Below are 20,364 nucleotides of genomic sequence, written 5' to 3'. Positions count from 1 at the left end.
GTCAGTTATTTTTAAAAAACTCTGAATTTTACGTTACATCTAAGACCTCACAACACCGCTCCCGGATGGGCTCGAACCACCAACCTTTCGGTTAACAGCCGACGGCGTTAACCATTGCGCAACGGAAGCCCAAAGATTAAATGTTCGTCAGGTATTGTGGAAAAACTTTGGATTTTTACGTTACATGTGAGATCTCACAACACCGCTCCCGGGTGGGCTCGAACCACCAACCTTTCGCTTAACAGCCGAACGCGCTAACCATTGCGCCACGGAAGCCCAAAGATTAAATGTTCGTCAGGTATTGTGGAAAAACTTTGACTTTTTACGTCACATCTGAGTCTTCACAACACCGCTCCCGGATGGGCTCGAACCACAAACCTTTTGAATAACAGCTGAACGCTCTAACCATTGCGCCACGGAAGCCCAAAAATTAAATGTTCGTCAGTTATTTTTAAAAAACTCTGAATTTTACTTTACATCTAAGACCTCACAACACCGCTCCCGGATGGGCTCGAACCACCAACCTTTCGGTTAACAGCCGACGGCGTTAACCATTGTGCAACGGAAGCCCAAAGATTAAATGTTCGTCAGGTATTGTGGAAAAACTTTGACTTTTTACGTCACATCTGAGACTTCACAACACCGCTCCCGGATGGGCTCGAACCACAAACCTTTTGAATTACAGCTGAACGCTCTAACCATTGCGCCACGGAAGCCCAAAAATTAAATGTTCGTCAGTTATTTTTAAAAAACTCTGAATTTTACGTTACATCTAAGACCTCACAACACAGCTCCCGGATGGGCTCGAACCACCAACCTTTCGGTTAACAGCCGACGGCGTTAACCATTGCTTCACGGAAGCCCAAAAATTAAATGTTCGTCAGGTATTGTGGAAAAACTTTGACTTTTTACGTCACATCTGAGATCTCACAATACCGCTCACGGATGGGCTCGAACCACCAACCTTTCGGTTAACAGCCGAACGCGCTAACCATTGCGCCACGGAAGCCCAAAAATTAAATGGTCGTCGGCTATTGTGGAAACACTTTGGCTTTTTACGTTACATGTGAGAGCTCACAACACCGCTCCCGGGTGGGCTCGAACCACCAACCTTTCGGTTAACAGCCGAAAGCGCTAACCATTGCGCCACGGAAGCCCAAAGATTAAATGTTCGTCAGGAATTTTTAAAAAACTCTGAATTTTACGTTACATCTAAGACCTCACATTACCGCTCCCGGATGGGCTCGAACCACAAACCTTTTGAATAACAGCTGAACGCTCTAAACATTGCGCCACGGAAGCCCAAAATTTAAATGTTCGTCAGTTATTTTTAAAAAACTCTGAATTTTACGTTACATCTAAGACCTCACAACACCGCTCCCGGATGGGCTCGAACCACCAACCTTTCGGTTAACAGCCGACGGCGTTAACCATTGCGCAACGGAAGCCCAACGATTAAATGTTCGTCAGGTATTGTGGAAAAACTTTGGATTTTTACGTTACATGTGAGATTTCACAACACCGCTCCCGGATGGGCTCGAACCACCAACCTTTCGGTTAACAGCCGACGGCGTTAACCATTGCGCAACGGAAGCCCAAAGATTAAATGTTCGTCAGGTATTGTGGAAAAACTTTCGATTTTTAGGTTACATGTGAGATTTCACAACACCGCTCCCGGGTGGGCTCGAACCACCAACCTTTCGGTTAACAGCCGAACGCGCTAACCATTGCGCCACGGAAGCCCAAAAATTAAATGGTCGTCGGCTATTGTGGAAACACTTTGGCTTTTTACGTTACATGTGAGAGCTCTCAACACCGCTCCCGGGTGGGTTCGAACCACCAACCTTTCGGTTAACAGCCGAACGCGCTAACCATTGCGCCTCGGAAGCCCAAAGATTAAATGTTCGTCAGGTATTTTTAAAAAACTCTGAATTTTACGTTACATCTAAGACCTCACATTACCGCTCCCGGATGGGCTCGAACCAACAACCTTTCGGTTAACAGCCGAACGCGCTAACCATTGCGCCACGAAAGCCCAAAAATTAAATGTTCGTCAGTTATTTTTAAAAAACTCTGAATTTTACGTTACATCTAAGACCTCACAACACCGCTCCCGGATGGGCTCGAACCACCAACCTTTCGGTTAACAGCCGACGGCGTTAACCATTGCGCAACGGAAGCCCAACGATTAAATGTTCGTCAGGTATTGTGGAAAAACTTTGGATTTTTACGATACATGTGAGATTTCACAACACCGCTCCCGGGTGGGCTCGAACCACCAACCTTTCGGTTAACAGCCGAACGCGCTAACCATTGCGCCACGGTAGCCCAAAAATTAAATGTTCGTCAGGTATTGTGGAAAAACTTTGACTTTTTACGTCACATCTGAGACCTCACAACACCGCTCACGGATGGGCTCGAACCACCAACCTTTCGGTTAACAGCCGAACGCGCTAACCATTGCGCCACGGAAGCTCAGAAATGAAATGGTCGTCAGGTATTGTGGAAAAACTTTGACATTTTACGTCACATCTGAGACCTCACAACACCGCTCCCGGATTGTCTCGAACCACCAACCTTTCAGTTAACTGCCGAACGCGCTAACCATTGCGCCACGGAAGCCCAAAGATTAAATGTTCGTCAGGTATTTTTAAAAAACTCTGAATTTTACGTTACATCTAAGACCTCACATTACCGCTCCCGGATGGGCTCGAACCACCAACCTTTCGGTTAACAGCCGACGGCGTTAACCATTGTGCAACGGAAGCCCAAAGATTAAATGTTCGTCAGGTATTGTGGAAAAACTTTGACTTTTTACGTCACATCTGAGACTTCACAACACCGCTCCTGGATGGGCTCGAACCACAAACCTTTTGAATAACAGCTGAACGCTCTAACCATTGCGCCACGGAAGCCCAAAAATTAAATGGTCGTCGGCTATTGTGGAAACACTTTGGCTTTTTACGTTACATGTGAGCTCTCAACACCGCTCCCGGGTGGGCTCGAACCACCAACCTTTCGGTTAACAGCCGAACGCGCTAACCATTGCGCCACGGAAGCCCAAAGATTAAATGTTCGTCAGGTATTTTTAAAAAACTCTGAATTTTACGTTACATCTAAGACCTCACATTACCGCTCCCGGATGGGCTCGAACCACCAACCTTTCGGTTAACAGCCGAACGCGCTAACCATTGCGCCACGAAAGCCCAAAAATTAAATGTTCGTCAGTTATTTTTAAAAAACTCTGAATTTTACGTTACATCTAAGACCTCACAACACCGCTCCCGGATGGGCTCGAACCACCAACCTTTCGGTTAACAGCCGACGGCGTTAACCATTGCGCAACGGAAGCCCAACGATTAAATGTTCGTCAGGTATTGTGGAAAAACTTTGGATTTTTACGTTACATGTGAGATTTCACAACACCGCTCCCGGATGGGCTCGAACCACCAACCTTTCGGTTAACAGCCGACGGCGTTAACCATTGTGCAACGGAAGCCCAAAGATTAAATGTTCGTCAGGTATTGTGGAAAAACTTTGACTTTTTACGTCACATCTGAGACTTCACAACACCGCTCCTGGATGGGCTTGAACCACAAACCTTTTGAATAACAGCTGAACGCTCTAACCATTGCGCCACGGAAGCCCAAAATTTAAATGTTCGTCAGTTATTTTTAAAAAACTCTGAATTTTACGTTACATCTAAGACCTCACAACACAGCTCCCGGATGGGCTCGAACCACCAACCTTTCGGTTAACAGCCGACGGCGTTAACCATTGCGCAACGGAAGCCCAAAGATTAAATGTTCGTCAGGTATTGTGGAAAAACTTTGGATTTTTAGGTTACATGTGAGATTTCACAACACCGCTCCCGGGTGGGCTCGAACCACCAACCTTTCGGTTAACAGCCGACGGCGTTAACCATTGCGCAACGGAAGCCCAACGATTAAATGTTCGTCAGGTATTGTGGAAAAACTTTGGATTTTTACGTTACATGTGAGATTTCACAACACCGCTCCCGGGTGGGCTCGAACCACCAACCTTTCGGTTAACAGCCGAACGCGCTAACCATTGCGCCACGGTAGCCCAAAAATTAAATGTTCGTCAGGTATTGTGGAAAAACTTTGACTTTTTACGTCACATCTGAGACCTCACAACACCGCTCACGGATGGGCTCGAACCACCAACCTTTCGGTTAACAGCCGAACGCGCTAACCATTGCGCCACGGAAGCTCAGAAATGAAATGGTCGTCAGGTATTGTGGAAAAACTTTGACTTTTTACGTCACATCTGAGACCTCACAACACCGCTCCCGGATGGTCTCGAACCACCAACCTTTCAGTTAACTGCCGAACGCGCTAACCATTGCGCCACGGAAGCCCAAAGATTAAATGTTCGTCAGGTATTTTTAAAAAACTCTGAATTTTACGTTACATCTAAGACCTCACAACGCCGCTCCCGGATGGGCTCGAACCACCAACCTTTCGGTTAACAGCCGACGGCGTTAACCATTGCGCAACGGAAGCCCAACGATTAAATGTTCGTCAGGTATTGTGGAAAAACTTTGGATTTTTACGTTACATGTGAGATTTCACAACACCGCTCCCGGGTGGGCTCGAACCACCAACCTTTCGGTTAACAGCCGAACGCGCTAACCATTACCAGACGGAAGCCCAAAAATTAAATGTTCGTCAGGTATTGTGGAAAAACTTTGACTTTTTACGTCACATCTGAGACCTCACAACACCGCTCACGGATGGGCTCGAACCACCAACCTTTCGGTTAACAGCCGAACGCGCTAACCATTGCGCCACGGAAGCTCAGAAATGAAATGGTCGTCAGGTATTGTGGAAAAACTTTGACTTTTTACGTCACATCTGAGACCTCACAACACCGCTCACGGATGGGCTCGAACCACCAACCTTTCGGTTAACAGCCGAACGCGCTAACCATTGCGCCACGGAAGCTCAGAAATGAAATGGTCGTCAGGTATTGTGGAAAAACTTTGACTTTTTACGTCACATCTGAGACCTCACAACACCGCTCCCGGATGGTCTCGAACCACCAACCTTTCAGTTAACTGCCGAACGCGCTAACCATTGCACCACGGAAGCCCAAAGACTAAATGTTCGTCAGGTATTTTTAAAAAACTCTGAATTTTACGTTACATCTAAGACCTCACATTACCGCTCCCGGATGGGCTCGAACCACCAACCTTTCGGTTAACAGCCGACGGCGTTAACCATTGCGCAACGGAAGTCCAACGATTAAATGTTCGTCAGGTATTGTGGAAAAACTTTGGATTTTTACGTTACATGTGAGATTTCACAACACCGCTCCCGGGTGGGCTCGAACCACCAACCTTTCGGTTAACAGCCGAACGCGCTAACCATTGCGCCACGGAAGCCCAAAAATTAAATGTTCGTCAGGTATTGTGGAAAAACTTTGACTTTTTACGTCACATCTGAAACCTCACAACACCGCTCACGGATGGGCTCGAACCACCAACCTTTCGGTTAACAGCCGAACGCGCTAACCATTGCGCCACGGAAGCTCAGAAATGAAATGGTCGTCAGGAATTGTGGAAAAACTTTGACTTTTTATGTCACATCTGAGACCTCACAACACCGCTCCCGGATGGGCTCGAACCACCAACCTTTCGGTTAACAGCCGAACGCGCTAACCATTGCGCCACGGAAGCTCAAAAATTAAATGGTCGTCAGGTATTGTGGAAAAACTTTGACTTTTTACGTCACATCTGAGACCTCACAACACCGCTCCCGGATGGTCTCGAACCACCAACCTTTCAGTTAACTGCCGAACGCGCTAACCATTGCGCCACGGAAGCCCAAAGATTAAATGTTCGTCAGGTATTGTGGAAATACTTTGGCATTTGACATTACGTTTGAGATCTCACAACACCGCTCCCGGGTGGGCTCGAACCACCAACCGTTCGGTTAACAGCCGAACGCGCTAACCATTGCGCCACGGAAGCTCAAAAAATAAACGGTCGTCAGGTATTGTGGAAAAACTTTGGCTTTTTACGTTACATTTGAGAGCTCACAACACCGCTCCCGGGTGGGCTCGAACCACCAACCTTTCGGTTAACAGCCGAACGCGCTAACCATTGCGCAACGGAAGCCCAACGATTAAATGTTCGTCAGGTATTGTGGAAAAACTTTGGATTTTTACGTTACATGTGAGATTTCACAACACCGCTCCCGGATGGGCTCGAACCACCAACCTTTCGGTTAACAGCCGACGGCGTTAACCATTGTGCAACGGAAGCCCAAAGATTAAATGTTCGTCAGGTATTGTGGAAAAACTTTGACTTTTTACGTCACATCTGAGACTTCACAACACCGCTCCTGGATGGGCTCGAACCACAAACCTTTTGAATAACAGCTGAACGCTCTAACCATTGCGCCGCGGAAGCCCAAAAATTAAATGTTCGTCAGTTATTTTTAAAAAACTCTGAATTTTACGTTACATCTAAGACCTCACAACACAGCTCCCGGATGGGCTCGAACCACCAACCTTTCGGTTAACAGCCGACGGCGTTAACCATTGCGCAACGGAAGCCCAAAGATTAAATGTTCGTCAGGTATTGTGGAAAAACTTTGGATTTTTAGGTTACATGTGAGATTTCACAACACCGCTCCCGGGTGGTCTCGAACCACCAACCTTTCGGTTAACAGCCGAACGCGCTAACCATTGCACCACGGAAGCCCAAAAATTAAATGGTCGTCGGCTATTGTGGAAACACTTTGGCTTTTTACGTTACATGTGAGAGCTCTCAACACCGCTCCCGGGTGGGCTCGAACCACCAACCTTTCGGTTAACAGCCGAACGCGCTAACCATTGCGCCACGAAAGCCCAAAGATTAAATGTTCGTCAGGTATTTTTAAAAAACTCTGAATTTTACGTTACATCTAAGACCTCACATTACCGCTCCCGTATGGGCTCGAACCACCAACCTTTCGGTTAACAGCCGAACGCGCTAACCATTGCGCCACGGAAGCCCAAAAATTAAATGTTCGTCAGGTATTGTGGAAAAACTTTGACTTTTTCCGTCACATCCGAGACCTCACAACACCGCTCACGGATGGGCTCGAACCACCAACCTTTCGGTTAACAGCCGAACGCGCTAACCATTGCGCCACGGAAGCTCAGAAATGAAATGGTCGTCAGGTATTGTGGAAAAACTTTGACTTTTTTCGTCACATCTGAGACCTCACAACACCGCTCCCGGATGGTCTCGAACCACCAACCTTTCAGTTAACTGCCGAACGCGCTAACCATTGCGCCACGGAAGCCCAAAGATTAAATGTTCGTCAGGTATTTTTAAAAAACTCTGAATTTTACGTTACATCTAAGACCACACATTACCGCTCCCGGATGGGCTCGAACCACCAACCTTTCGGTTAACAGCCGAACGCGCTAACCATTGCGCCACGAAAGCCCAAAAATTAAATGTTCGTCAGTAATTTTTAAAAAACTCTGAATTTTACGTTACATCTAAGACCTCACAACACCGCTCCCGGATGGGCTCGAACCACCAACCTTTCGGTTAACAGCCGACGGCGTTAACCAATGCGCAACGGAAGCCCAACGATTAAATGTTCGTCAGGTATTGTGGAAAAACTTTGGATTTTTACGTTACATGTGAGATTTCACAACACCGCTCCCGGGTGGGCTCGAACCACCAACCTTTCGGTTAACAGCCGAACGCGCTAACCATTGCGCCACGGAAGCCCAAAAATTAAATGTTCGTCAGGTATTGTGGAAAAACTTTGACTTTTTACGTCACATCTGAGAACTCACAACACCGCTCACGGATGGGCTCGAACCACCAACCTTTCGGTTAACAGCCGAACGCGCTAACCATTGCGCCACGGAAGCTCAGAAATGAAATGGTCGTCAGGTATTGTGGAAAAACTTTGACTTTTTACGTCACATCTGAGACCTCACAACACCGCTCCCGGATGTGCTCGAACCACCAACCTTTCGGTTAACAGCCGAACGCGCTAACCATTGCGCCACGGAAGCTCAAAAATTAAATGGTCGTCAGGTATTGTTGAAAAACTTTGACTTTTTACGTCACATCTGAGACCTCACAACACCGCTCCCGGATGGTCTCGAACCACCAACCTTTCAGTTAACTGCCGAACGCGCTAACCATTGCGCCACGGAAGCCCAAAGATTAAACGTTCGTCAGGTATTGTGGAAAAACTTTGGCATTTGACATTACGTTTGAGATCTCACAACACCGCTCCCGGGTGGGCTCGAACCACCAACCTTTTGGTTAACATCCGAACGCGCTAACCTTCGAGCCAAGGAAGCTCAGAAATGAAATGGTCGTCAGGTATTGTGGAAAAACTCTGACTTTTTACGTCACATCCGAGACTTCAAAACACCGCTCCCGGATGGGCTCGAACCACAAACCTTTTGAATAACAGCCTAACGCGCTAACCATTGCGCCACGGAAGCCCAAAAATTAAATGTTCGTCATATATTTTTAAAAAACTCTGAATTTTACGTTACATCTAAGACCTCACAACACCGCTCCCGGATGGGCTCGAACCACCAACCTTTCGGTTAACAGCCGACGGCGTTAACCATTGTAAAACGGAAGCCCAAAGATTAAATGTTCGTCAGGTATTGTGGAAAAACTTTGACTTTTTACGTCACATCTGAGACTTCACAACACCGCTCCCGGATTGGCTCGAACCATAAACCTTTTGAATAACAGCTGAACGCTCTAACCATTGCGCCACGGAAGCCCAAAAATTAAATGTTCGTCAGTTATTTTTAAAAAAACTCTGAATTTTACGTTACATCTAAGACCTCACAACACAGCTCCCAGATGGGCTCGAACCACCAACCTTTCGGTTAACAGCCGACGGCGTTAACCATTGCGCAACGGAAGCCCAAAAATTAAATGGTCGTCGGCTATTGTGGAAACACTTTGGCTTTTTACGTTACATGTGAGAGCTCACAACACCGATCCCGGGTGGGCTCGAACCACCAACCTTTCGGTTAACAGCCGAACGCGCTAACCATTGCGCCACGGAAGCTCAAAGATTAAATGTTCGTCAGGTATTTTTAAAAAACTCTGAATTTTACGTTACATCTAAGACCTCACATTACCGCTCCCGGATGGGCTCGAACCACCAACCTTTCGGTTAACAGCCGACGGCGTTAACCATTGCGCAACGGAAGCCCAAAGATTAAATGTTCGTCAGGTATTGTGGAAAAACTTTAACTATTTACGTCACATCTGAGACTTCACAACACCCCTCCCGGATGGGCTCGAACCACAAACCTTTTGAATAACAGCTGAACGCTCTAACCTTTGCGCCACGGAAGCCCAAAAATTAAATGTTCGTCAGTTATTTTTAAAAAACTCTGAATTTTACGTTACATCTAAGACCTCACAACACAGCTCCCGGGTGGGCTCGAACCACCAACCTTTCGGTTAACAGCCGAACGCGCTAACCATTGCGCCACGGAAGCCCAAAAATTAAATGTTCGTCAGGTATTGTGGAAAAACTTTGACTTTTTACGTCACATCTGAGACCTCACAACACCGCTCACGGATGGGCTCGAACCACCAACCTTTCGGTTAACAGCCGAACGCGCTAACCATTGCGCCACGGAAGCTCAGAAATGAAATGGTCGTCAGGTATTGTGGAAAAACTTTGACTTTTTACGTCACATCTGAGACCTCACAACACCGCTCCCGGATGTGCTCGAACCACCAACCTTTCGGTTAACAGCTGAACGCGCTATCCATTGCGCCACGGAAGCTCAAAAATTAAATGGTCGTCAGATATTGTGGAAAAACTTTGACTTTTTACGTCACATCTGAGACCTCACAACACCGCTCCCGGATGGTCTCGAACCACCAACCTTTCAGTTAACTGCCGAACGCGCTAACCATTGCGCCACGGAAGCCCAAAGATTAAATGTTCGTCAGGTATTGTGGAAAAACTTTGGCATTTGACATTACGTTTGAGATCTCACAACACCGCTCCCGGGTGGGCTCGAACCACAAACCTTTTGAATAACAGCTGAACGCTCTAACCATTGCGCCACGGAAGCCCAAAAATTAAATGTTCGTCAGTTATTTTTAAAAAACTCTGAATTTTACGTTACATCTAAGACCTCACAACACCGCTCCCGGATGGGCTCAAACCACCAACCTTTCGGTTAACAGCCGACGGCGTTAACCATTGCGCAACGGAAGCCCAAAGATTAAATGTTCGTCAGGTATTGTGGAAAAACTTTGGATTTTTACGTTACATGTGAGATCTCACAACACCGCTCCCGGGTGGGCTCGAACCACCAACCTTTCGGTTAACAGCCGAACGCGCTAACCATTGCGCCACGGAAGCCCAAAGATTAAATGTTCGTCAGGTATTGTGGAAAAACTTTGACTTTTTACGTCACATCTGAGACTTCACAACACCGCTCCCGGATTGGCTCGAACCATAAACCTTTTGAATAACAGCTGAACGCTCTAACCATTGCGCCACGGAAGCCCAAAAATTAAATGTTCGTCAGTTATTTTTAAAAAAACTCTGAATTTTACGTTACATCTAAGACCTCACAACACAGCTCCCAGATGGGCTCGAACCACCAACCTTTCGGTTAACAGCCGACGGCGTTAACCATTGCGCAACGGAAGCCCAAAAATTAAATGGTCGTCGGCTATTGTGGAAACACTTTGGCTTTTTACGTTACATGTGAGAGCTCACAACACCGATCCCGGGTGGGCTCGAACCACCAACCTTTCGGTTAACAGCCGAACGCGCTAACCATTGCGCCACGGAAGCTCAAAGATTAAATGTTCGTCAGGTATTTTTAAAAAACTCTGAATTTTACGTTACATCTAAGACCTCACATTACCGCTCCCGGATGGGCTCGAACCACCAACCTTTCGGTTAACAGCCGACGGCGTTAACCATTGCGCAACGGAAGCCCAAAGATTAAATGTTCGTCAGGTATTGTGGAAAAACTTTGACTTTTTACGTCACATCTGAGACTTCACTTCACCGCTCCCGGATGGGCTCGAACCACAAACCTTTTGAATAACATCTGAACGCTATAACCATTGCGCCACGGAAGCCCAAAGATTAAATGTTCGTAAGGAATTTTTAAAAAACTCTGAATTTTACGATACATCTAAGACCTCACATTACCGCTCCCGGATGGGCTCGAACCACAAACCTTTTGAATAACAGCTGAACGCTCTAAACATTGCGCCACGGAAGCCCAAAAATTTAATATTCGTCAGTTATTTTTAAAAAACTCTGAATTTTACGTTACATCTAAGACCTCACAACACCGCTCCCGGATGGGCTCAAACCACCAACCTTTCGGTTAACAGCCGACGGCGTTAACCATTGCGCAACGGAAGCCCAAAGATTAAATGTTCGTCAGGTATTGTGGAAAAACTTTGGATTTTTACGTTACATGTGAGATCTCACAACACCGCTCCCGGGTGGGCTCGAACCACCAACCTTTCGGTTAACAGCCGAACGCGCTAACCATTGCGCCACGGAAGCCCAAAGATTAAATGTTCGTCAGGTATTGTGGAAAAACTTTGACTTTTTACGTCACATCTGAGACTTCACAACACCGCTCCCGGATGGGCTCGAACCACAAACCTTTTGAATAACATCTGAACGCTATAACCATTGCGCCACGGAAGACCAAAAATTAAATGTTCGTCAGTTATTTTTAAAAAACTCTGAATTTTACGTTACATCTAAGACCACACAACACCGCTCCCGGATGGGCTCGAACCACCAACCTTTCGGTTAACAGCCGACGGCGTTAACCATTGTGCAACGGAAGCCCAAAGATTAAATGTTCGTCAGGTATTGTGGAAAAACTTTGACTTTTTACGTCACATCTAAGACTTCACAACACCGCTCCCGGATTGGCTCGAACCACAAACCTTTTGAATAACAGCTGAACGCTCTAACCATTGCGCCACGGAAGCCCAAAAATTAAATGTTCGTCAGTTATTTTTAAAAAACTCTGAATTTTACGTTACATCTAAGACCTCACAACACAGCTCCCAGATGGGCTCGAACCACCAACCTTTCGGTTAACAGCCGAGGGCGTTAACCATTGCGCAACGGAAGCCCAAAAATTAAATGGTCGTCGGCTATTGTGGAAACACTTTGGCTTTTTACGTTACATGTGAGAGCTCACAACACCGATCCCGGGTGGGCTCGAACCACCAACCTTTCGGTTAACAGCCGAACTCGCTAACCATTGCGCCACGGAAGCCCAAAGATTAAATGTTCGTCAGGTATTGTGGAAAAACTTTGACTTTTTACGTCACATCTGAGACTTCACAACACCGCTCCCGGATGGGCTCGAACCACAAACCTTTTGAATAACATCTGAACGCTATAACCATTGCGCCACGGAAGCCCAAAGATTAAATGTTCGTAAGGAATTTTTAAAAAACTCTGAATTTTACGTTACATCTAAGACCTCACATTACCGCTCCCGGATGGGCTCGAACCACAAACCTTTTGAATAACAGCTGAACGCTCTAAACATTGCGCCACGGAAGCCCAAAAATTTAATATTCGTCAGTTATTTTTAAAAAACTCTGAATTTTACGTTACATCTAAGACCTCACAACACCGCTCCCGGATGGGCTCAAACCACCAACCTTTCGGTTAACAGCCGACGGCGTTAACCATTGCGCAACGGAAGCCCAAAGATTAAATGTTCGTCAGGTATTGTGGAAAAACTTTGGATTTTTACGTTACATGTGAGATCTCACAACACCGCTCCCGGGTGGGCTCGAACCACCAACCTTTCGGTTAACAGCCGAACGCGCTAACCATTGCGCCACGGAAGCCCAAAGATTAAATGTTCGTCAGGTATTGTGGAAAAACTTTGACTTTTTACGTCACATCTGAGACTTCACAACACCGCTCCCGGATGGGCTCGAACCACAAACCTTTTGAATAACATCTGAACGCTATAACCATTGCGCAACGGAAGCCCAAAAATTAAATGGTCGTCGGCTATTGTGGAAACACTTTGGCTTTTTACGTTACATGTGAGAGCTCACAACACCGATCCCGGGTGGGCTCGAACCACCAACCTTTCGGTTAACAGCCGAACGCGCTAACCATTGCGCCACGGAAGCCCAAAGATTAAATGTTCGTCAGGTATTTTTAAAAAACTCTGAATTTTACGTTACATCTAAGACCTCACATTACCGCTCCCGGATGGGCTCCAACCACCAACCTTTCGGTTAACAGCCGACGGCGTTAACCATTGCGCAACGGAAGCCCAAAGATTAAATGTTCGTCAGGTATTGTGGAAAAACTTTGGATTTTTACGTTACATGTGAGATCTCACAACACCGCTCCCGGGTGGGCTCGAACCACCAACCTTTCGGTTAACAGCCGACCGCGCTAACCATTGCGCCACGGAAGCCCAAAGATTAAATGTTCGTCAGGTATTGTGGAAAAACTTTGACTTTTTACGTCACATCTGAGACTTCACAACACCGCTCCCGGATGGGCTCGAACCACAAACCTTTTGAATAACATCTGAACGCTATAACCATTGCGCCACGGAAGACCAAAAATTAAATGTTCGTCAGTTATTTTTAAAAAACTCTGAATTTTACGTTACATCTAAGACCACACAACACCGCTCCCGGATGGGCTCGAACCACCAACCTTTCGGTTAACAGCCGACGGCGTTAACCATTGTGCAACGGAAGCCCAAAGATTAAATGTTCGTCAGGTATTGTGGAAAAACTTTGACTTTTTACGTCACATCTAAGACTTCACAACACCGCTCCCGGATTGGCTCGAACCACAAACCTTTTGAATAACAGCTGAACGCTCTAACCATTGCGCCACGGAAGCCCAAAAATTAAATGTTCGTCAGTTATTTTTAAAAAACTCTGAATTTTACGTTACATCTAAGACCTCACATTACCATTCCCGGATGGGCTCGAACCACAAACCTTTTGAATAACAGCTGAACGCTCTAAACATTGCGCCACGGAAGCCCAAAAATTTAATATTCGTCAGTTATTTTTAAAAAACTCTGAATTTTACGTTACATCTAAGACCTCACAACACCGCTCCCGGATGGGCTCAAACCACCAACCTTTCGGTTAACAGCCGACGGCGTTAACCATTGCGCAACGGAAGCCCAAAGATTAAATGTTCGTCAGGTATTGTGGAAAAACTTTGGATTTTTACGTTACATGTGAGATCTCACAACACCGCTCCCGGGTGGGCTCGAACCACCAACCTTTCGGTTAACAGCCGAACGCGCTAACCATTGCGCCACGGAAGCCCAAAGATTAAATGTTCGTCAGGTATTGTGGAAAAACTTTGACTTTTTACGTCACATCTGAGACTTCACAACACCGCTCCCGGATTGGCTCGAACCACAAACCTTTTGAATAACAGCTGAACGCTCTAACCATTGCGCCACGGAAGCCCAAAAATTAAATGTTCGTCAGTTATTTTTAAAAAACTCTGAATTTTACGTTACATCTAAGACCTCACAACACAGCTCCCAGATGGGCTCGAACCACCAACCTTTCGGTTAACAGCCGACGGCGTTAACCATTGCGCAACGGAAGCCCAAAAATTAAATGGTCGTCGGCTATTGTGGAAACACTTTGGCTTTTTACGTTATTTTACGTTACATCTAAGACCTCACAACACCGCTCCCGGATGGGCTCAAACCACCAACCTTTCGGTTAACAGCCGACGGCGTTAACCATTGCGCAACGGAAGCCCAAAGATTAAATGTTCGTCAGGTATTGTGGAAAAACTTTGACTTTTTACGTCACATCTGAGACTTCACAACACCGCTCCCGGATGGGCTCGAACCACAAACCTTTTGAATAACATCTGAACGCTATAACCATTGCGCCACGGAAGACCAAAAATTAAATGTTCGTCAGTTATTTTTAAAAAACTCTGAATTTTACGTTATACCTAAGACCTCACAACACCGCTCCCGGATGGGCTCGAACCACCAACCTTTCGGTTAACAGCCGACGGCGTTAACCATTGTGCAACGGAAGCCCAAAGATTAAATGTTCGTCAGTTATTATTAAAAAACTCTGAATTTTACGTTACATCTAAGACCTCACAACACAGCTCCCGGATGGGCTCGAACCACCAACCTTTCGGTTAACAGCCGACGGCGTTAACCATTGCGCAACGGAAGCCCAAAGATTAAATGTTCGTCAGGTATTGTGGAAAAACTTTGACTTTTTACGTCACATCTGAGACTTCACAACACCGCTCCCGGATGGGCTCGAACCACAAACCTTTTGAATAACATCTGAACGCTATAACCATTGCGCCACGGAAGACCAAAAATTAAATGTTCGTCAGTTATTTTTAAAAAACTCTGAATTTTACGTTATATCTAAGACCTCACAACACCGCTCCCGGATGGGCTCGAACCACCAACCTTTCGGTTAACAGCCGACGGCGTTAACCATTGTGCAACGGAAGCCCAAAGATTAAATGTTCGTCAGTTATTATTAAAAAACTCTGAATTTTACGTTACATCTAAGACCTCACAACACAGCTCCCGGATGGGCTCGAACCACCAACCTTTCGGTTAACAGCCGACGGCGTTAACCATTGCGCAACGGAAGCCCAAAAATTAAATGGTCGTCGGCTATTGTGGAAACACTTTGGCTTTTTACGTTACATGTGAGAGCTCACAACACCGATCCCGGGTGGGTTCGAACCACCAACCTTTCGGTTAACAGCCGAACGCGCTAACCATTGCGCCACGGAAGCCCAAAGATTAAATGTTCGTCAGGTATTTTTAAAAAACTCTGAATTTTACGTTACATCTAAGACCTCACATTACCGCTCCCGGATGGGCTCGAACCACCAACCTTTCGGTTAACAGCCGAACGCGCTAACCATTGCGCCACGGAAGCTCAGAAATGAAATGGTCGTCAGGTATTGTGGAAAAACTTTGACTTTTTACGTCACATCTGAGACCTCACAACACCGCTCCCGGATGGGCTCGAACCACCAACCTTTCGGTTAACAGCCGAACGCGCTAACCATTGCGCCACGGAAGCTCAAAAATTAAATGGTCGTCAGGTATGTGGAAAAACTTTGACTTTTTACGTTACATTTGAGACTTCACAACACTGCTCCCGGGTGGGCTCGAACCACCAACCTTAAGGTTAACATCCGAACACGCTAACCATGGAGCCAAGGAAGCTCAGAAATGAAATGGTCGTCAGGTATTGTGGAAAAACTTTGACTTTTTACGTCACATCTGAGACTTCACAACACCGCTTCCGGATGGGCTCGAACCACAAACCTTTTGAATAACAGCTGAACGCTCTAACCATTGCGCCAAGGAAGCCCAAAAATTAAATGTTCGTCAGTTATTTTTAAAAAACTCTGAATTTTACGTTACATCTAAGACCTCACAACACCGCTTCCGGATGGGCTCGAACCACCAACCTTTCGGTAACAGCCGACGGCGTTAACCATTGCGCAACGGAAGCCCAACGATTAAATGTTCGTCAGGTATTGTGGAAAAAGTTTGGATTTTTACGTTACATATGAGATTTCACAACACCGCTCCCGGGTGGGCTCGAACCACCAACCTTTCGGTTAACAGCCGAACGCGCTAACCATTGCGCCACGGAAGCCCAAAGATTAAATGTTCGTCAGGTATTGTGGAAAAACTTTGACTTTTTACGTTACATCTAAGACCTCACAACACCGCTCCCGGATGGGCTCAAACCACCAACCTTTCGGTTAACAGCCGACGGCGTTAACCATTGCGCAACGGAAGCCCAAAGATTAAATGTTCGTCAGGTATTGTGGAAAAACTTTGACTTTTTACGTCACATCTGAGACTTCACAACACCGCTCCCGGATGGGCTCGAACCACAAACCTTTTGAATAACATCTGAACGCTATAACCATTGCGCCACGGAAGACCAAAAATTAAATGTTCGTCAGTTATTTTTAAAAAACTCTGAATTTTACGTTATATCTAAGACCTCACAACAACGCTCCCGGATGGGCTCGAACCACCAACCTTTCGGTTAACAGCCGACGGCGTTAACCATTGTCCAACGGAAGCCCAAAGATTAAATGTTCGTCAGGTATTGTGGAAAAACTTTGACTTTTTACGTCACATCTGAGACTTCACAACACCGCTCCCGGATGGGCTCGAACCACAAACCTTTTGAATAACAGCTGAACGCTCTAACCATTGCGCCACGGAAGCCCAAAAATAAAATGTTCGTCAGTTATTATTAAAAAACTCTGAATTTTACGTTACATCTAAGACCTCACAACACAGCTCCCGGATGGGCTCGAACCACCAACCTTTCGGTTAACAGCCGACGGCGTTAACCATTGCGCAACGGAAGCCCAAAAATTAAATGGTCGACGGCTATTGTGGAAACACTTTGGCTTTTTACGTTACATGTGAGAGCTAACAACACCGATCCCGGGTGGGTTCGAACCACCAACCTTTCGGTTAACAGCCGAACGCGCTAACCATTGCGCCACGGAAGCCCAAAAATTAAATGCTCGTCAGTTATTTTTAAAAAACTCTGAATTTTACGTTACATCTAAGACCTCACAACACCGCTCCCGGATGGGCTCGAACCACCAACCTTTCGGTTAACAGCCGACGGCGTTAACCATTGCGCAACGGAAGCCCAACGATTTAATGTTCGTCAGGTATTGTGGAAAAACTTTGGATTTTTACGTTACATGTGAGATTTCACAACACCGCTCCCGGGTGGGCTCGAACCACCAACCTTTCGGTTAACAGCCGAACGCGCTAACCATTGCGCCACGGAAGCCCAAAAATTAAATGTTCGTCAGGTATTTTTAAAAAACTCTGAATTTTACGTTACATCTAAGACCTCACATTACCGCTCCCGGATGGGCTCGAACCACCAACCTTTCGGTTAACAGCCGAACGCGCTAACCATTGCGCCACGGAAGCCCAAAAATTAAATGCTCGTCAGTTATTTTTAAAAAACTCTGAATTTTACGTTACATCTAAGACCTCACAACACCGCTCCCGGATGGGCTCGAACCACCAACCTTTCGGTTAACAGCCGACGGCGTTAACCATTGCGCAACGGAAGCCCAACGATTTAATGTTCGTCAGGTATTGTGGAAAAACTTTGGATTTTTACGTTACATGTGAGATTTCACAACACCGCTCCCGGGTGGGCTCGAACCACCAACCTTTCGGTTAACAGCCGAACGCGCTAACCATTGCGCCACGGAAGCCCAAAAATTAAATGTTCGTCAGGTATTGTGGAAAAACTTTGACTTTTTACGTCACATCTGAGACTTCACAACACTGCTCCCGGGTGGGCTCGAACCACCAACCTTAAGGTTAACATCCGAACACGCTAACCATGGAGCCAAGGAAGCTCAGAAATGAAATGGTCGACAGATATTGTGGAAAAACTTTGACTTTTTACGTCAAATCTGAGACTTCACAACACCGCTCCCGGATGGGCTCGAACCACAAACCTTTTGAATAACAGCTGAACGCTCTAACCATTGCGCCAAGTATGCCCAAAAATTAAATGTTCGTCAGGTATTGTGGAAAAACTTTGACTTTTTACGTCACATCTGAGACCTCACAACACCGCTCACGGATGGGCTCGAACCACCAACCTTTCGGTTAACAGCCGAACGCGCTAACCATTGCGCCACGGAAGCCCAAAGATTAAATGTTCGTCAGGTATTGTGGAAAAACTTTGACTTTTTACGTCACATCTGAGACCTCACAACACCGCTCCCGGATGGTCTCGAACCACCAACCTTTCAGTTAACAGCCGAACGCGCTAACCATTGCGCCACGGAATACCAAAGATTAAATGTTTGTCAGGTATTGTGGAAAAACTTTGGCATTTGACACTACGTTTGAGATCTCACAACACCGCTCCCGGGTGGGCTCGAACCACCAACCTTTCGGTTAACAGCCGAACGCACTAACCATTGCGCCACGGAAGCTCAAAAATTAAACGGTCGTCAGGTATTGTGGAAAAACTTTGGCTTTTTACGTTACATTTGAGACTTCACAACACGGCAGCCGGGTGGGCTCGAACCACCAACCTTTTGGTTAACATCCGAACGCGCTAACCTTCGAGCCAAGGAAGCTCAGAAATGAAATGGTCGTCAGGTATTGTGGAAAAACTCTGACTTTGTACGTCACATCCGAGACTTCAAAACACCGCTCCCGGATGGGCTCGAACCTCAAACCTTTTGAATAACAGCTGAACGCGCTAACCATTGCGCCACGGAAGCCCAAAAATTAAATGTTCGTCAGATATTTTTAAAAAACTCTGAATTTTACGTTACATCTAAGACCTCACAACACCGCTCCCGGATGGGCTCGAACCACCAACCTTTCGGTTAACAGCCGACGGCGTTAAACATTGCGCAACGGAAGCCCAAAGATTAAATGTTCGTCAGGTATTGTGGAAAAACTTCGGATTTTTACGTTACATGTGAGATCTCACAACACCGCTCCCGGGTGGGCTCGAACCGCCAACCTTTCGGTTAACAGCCGAACGCGCTAACCATTAAGCCACGGAAGCCCAAAAATTAAATGTTCGTCAGGTATTGTGGAAAAACTTTGACTTTTTACGTCACATCTGAGACCTCACCACACCGCTCACGGATGGGCTCGAAAAACCAACCTTTCGGTTAACAGCCGAACGCGCTAACCATTGCGCCACGGAAGCTCAGAAATGAAATGGTCGTCAGGTATTGTGGAAAAACTTTGACTTTTTACGTCACATCTGAGACCTAACAACACCGCTCCCGGATGGGCTCGAACCACCAACCTTTCGGTTAACAGCCGAACGCGCTAACCATTGCGCCACGGAAGCTCAAAAATTAAATGGTCGTCAGGTATGTGGAAAAACTTTGACTTTTTACGTTACATTTGAGACTTCACAACACTGCTCCCGGGTGGGCTCGAACCACCAACCTTAAGGTTAACATCCGAACACGCTAACCATGGAGCCAAGGAAGCTCAGAAATGAAATGGTCGACAGGTATTGTGGAAAAACTTTGACTTTTTACGTCACATCTGAGACTTCACAACACCGCTCCCGGATGGGCTCGAACCACAAACCTTTTGAATAACAGCTGAACGCTCTAACCATTGCGCCAAGTAAGCCCAAAAATTAAATGTTCGTCAGGTATTGTGGAAAAACTTTGAATTTTTACGTCACATCTGAGACCTCACAACACCGCTCACGGATGGGCTCGAACCACCAACCTTTCGGTTAACAGCCGAACGCGCTAACCATTG

General features: G+C 46.3%; 11 non-coding genes across 11 annotated transcripts; all 11 read right to left on the bottom strand.

Moving 5' to 3' along the window:
- Window positions 1–1,669: 1,669 nt before the first annotated feature.
- On the bottom strand, window positions 1,670–1,742 carry TRNAN-GUU (transfer RNA asparagine (anticodon GUU)). The gene has a single exon. It is a non-coding gene; the product is annotated as a tRNA-Asn (tRNA).
- Window positions 1,743–2,987: 1,245 nt separating this feature from the next.
- Window positions 2,988–3,060, bottom strand: TRNAN-GUU (transfer RNA asparagine (anticodon GUU)). The gene has a single exon. It is a non-coding gene; the product is annotated as a tRNA-Asn (tRNA).
- A 2,274-nt stretch (window positions 3,061–5,334) lies between these two features.
- On the bottom strand, window positions 5,335–5,407 carry TRNAN-GUU (transfer RNA asparagine (anticodon GUU)). Its single transcript has one exon. It is a non-coding gene; the product is annotated as a tRNA-Asn (tRNA).
- Window positions 5,408–7,682: 2,275 nt separating this feature from the next.
- Window positions 7,683–7,755, bottom strand: TRNAN-GUU (transfer RNA asparagine (anticodon GUU)). The gene has a single exon. It is a non-coding gene; the product is annotated as a tRNA-Asn (tRNA).
- Window positions 7,756–10,324: 2,569 nt separating this feature from the next.
- Window positions 10,325–10,397, bottom strand: TRNAN-GUU (transfer RNA asparagine (anticodon GUU)). The gene has a single exon. It is a non-coding gene; the product is annotated as a tRNA-Asn (tRNA).
- A 1,100-nt stretch (window positions 10,398–11,497) lies between these two features.
- On the bottom strand, window positions 11,498–11,570 carry TRNAN-GUU (transfer RNA asparagine (anticodon GUU)). Its single transcript has one exon. It is a non-coding gene; the product is annotated as a tRNA-Asn (tRNA).
- A 1,246-nt stretch (window positions 11,571–12,816) lies between these two features.
- On the bottom strand, window positions 12,817–12,889 carry TRNAN-GUU (transfer RNA asparagine (anticodon GUU)). The gene has a single exon. It is a non-coding gene; the product is annotated as a tRNA-Asn (tRNA).
- A 1,393-nt stretch (window positions 12,890–14,282) lies between these two features.
- On the bottom strand, window positions 14,283–14,355 carry TRNAN-GUU (transfer RNA asparagine (anticodon GUU)). Its single transcript has one exon. It is a non-coding gene; the product is annotated as a tRNA-Asn (tRNA).
- Window positions 14,356–16,635: 2,280 nt separating this feature from the next.
- Window positions 16,636–16,708, bottom strand: TRNAN-GUU (transfer RNA asparagine (anticodon GUU)). Its single transcript has one exon. It is a non-coding gene; the product is annotated as a tRNA-Asn (tRNA).
- A 1,100-nt stretch (window positions 16,709–17,808) lies between these two features.
- TRNAN-GUU (transfer RNA asparagine (anticodon GUU)) lies at window positions 17,809–17,881 on the bottom strand. The gene has a single exon. It is a non-coding gene; the product is annotated as a tRNA-Asn (tRNA).
- Window positions 17,882–18,247: 366 nt separating this feature from the next.
- On the bottom strand, window positions 18,248–18,320 carry TRNAN-GUU (transfer RNA asparagine (anticodon GUU)). Its single transcript has one exon. It is a non-coding gene; the product is annotated as a tRNA-Asn (tRNA).
- Window positions 18,321–20,364: the final 2,044 nt, after the last annotated feature.

Source organism: Phalangium opilio, unplaced genomic scaffold, assembly GCF_054372755.1.
Source record: "Phalangium opilio isolate 3A_F unplaced genomic scaffold, DU_Popi_V2 ptg000352l_1, whole genome shotgun sequence".
NCBI lineage: Eukaryota > Metazoa > Arthropoda > Arachnida > Opiliones > Phalangiidae > Phalangium > Phalangium opilio.
This window is presented reverse-complemented; position numbering and strand designations above follow the sequence as displayed.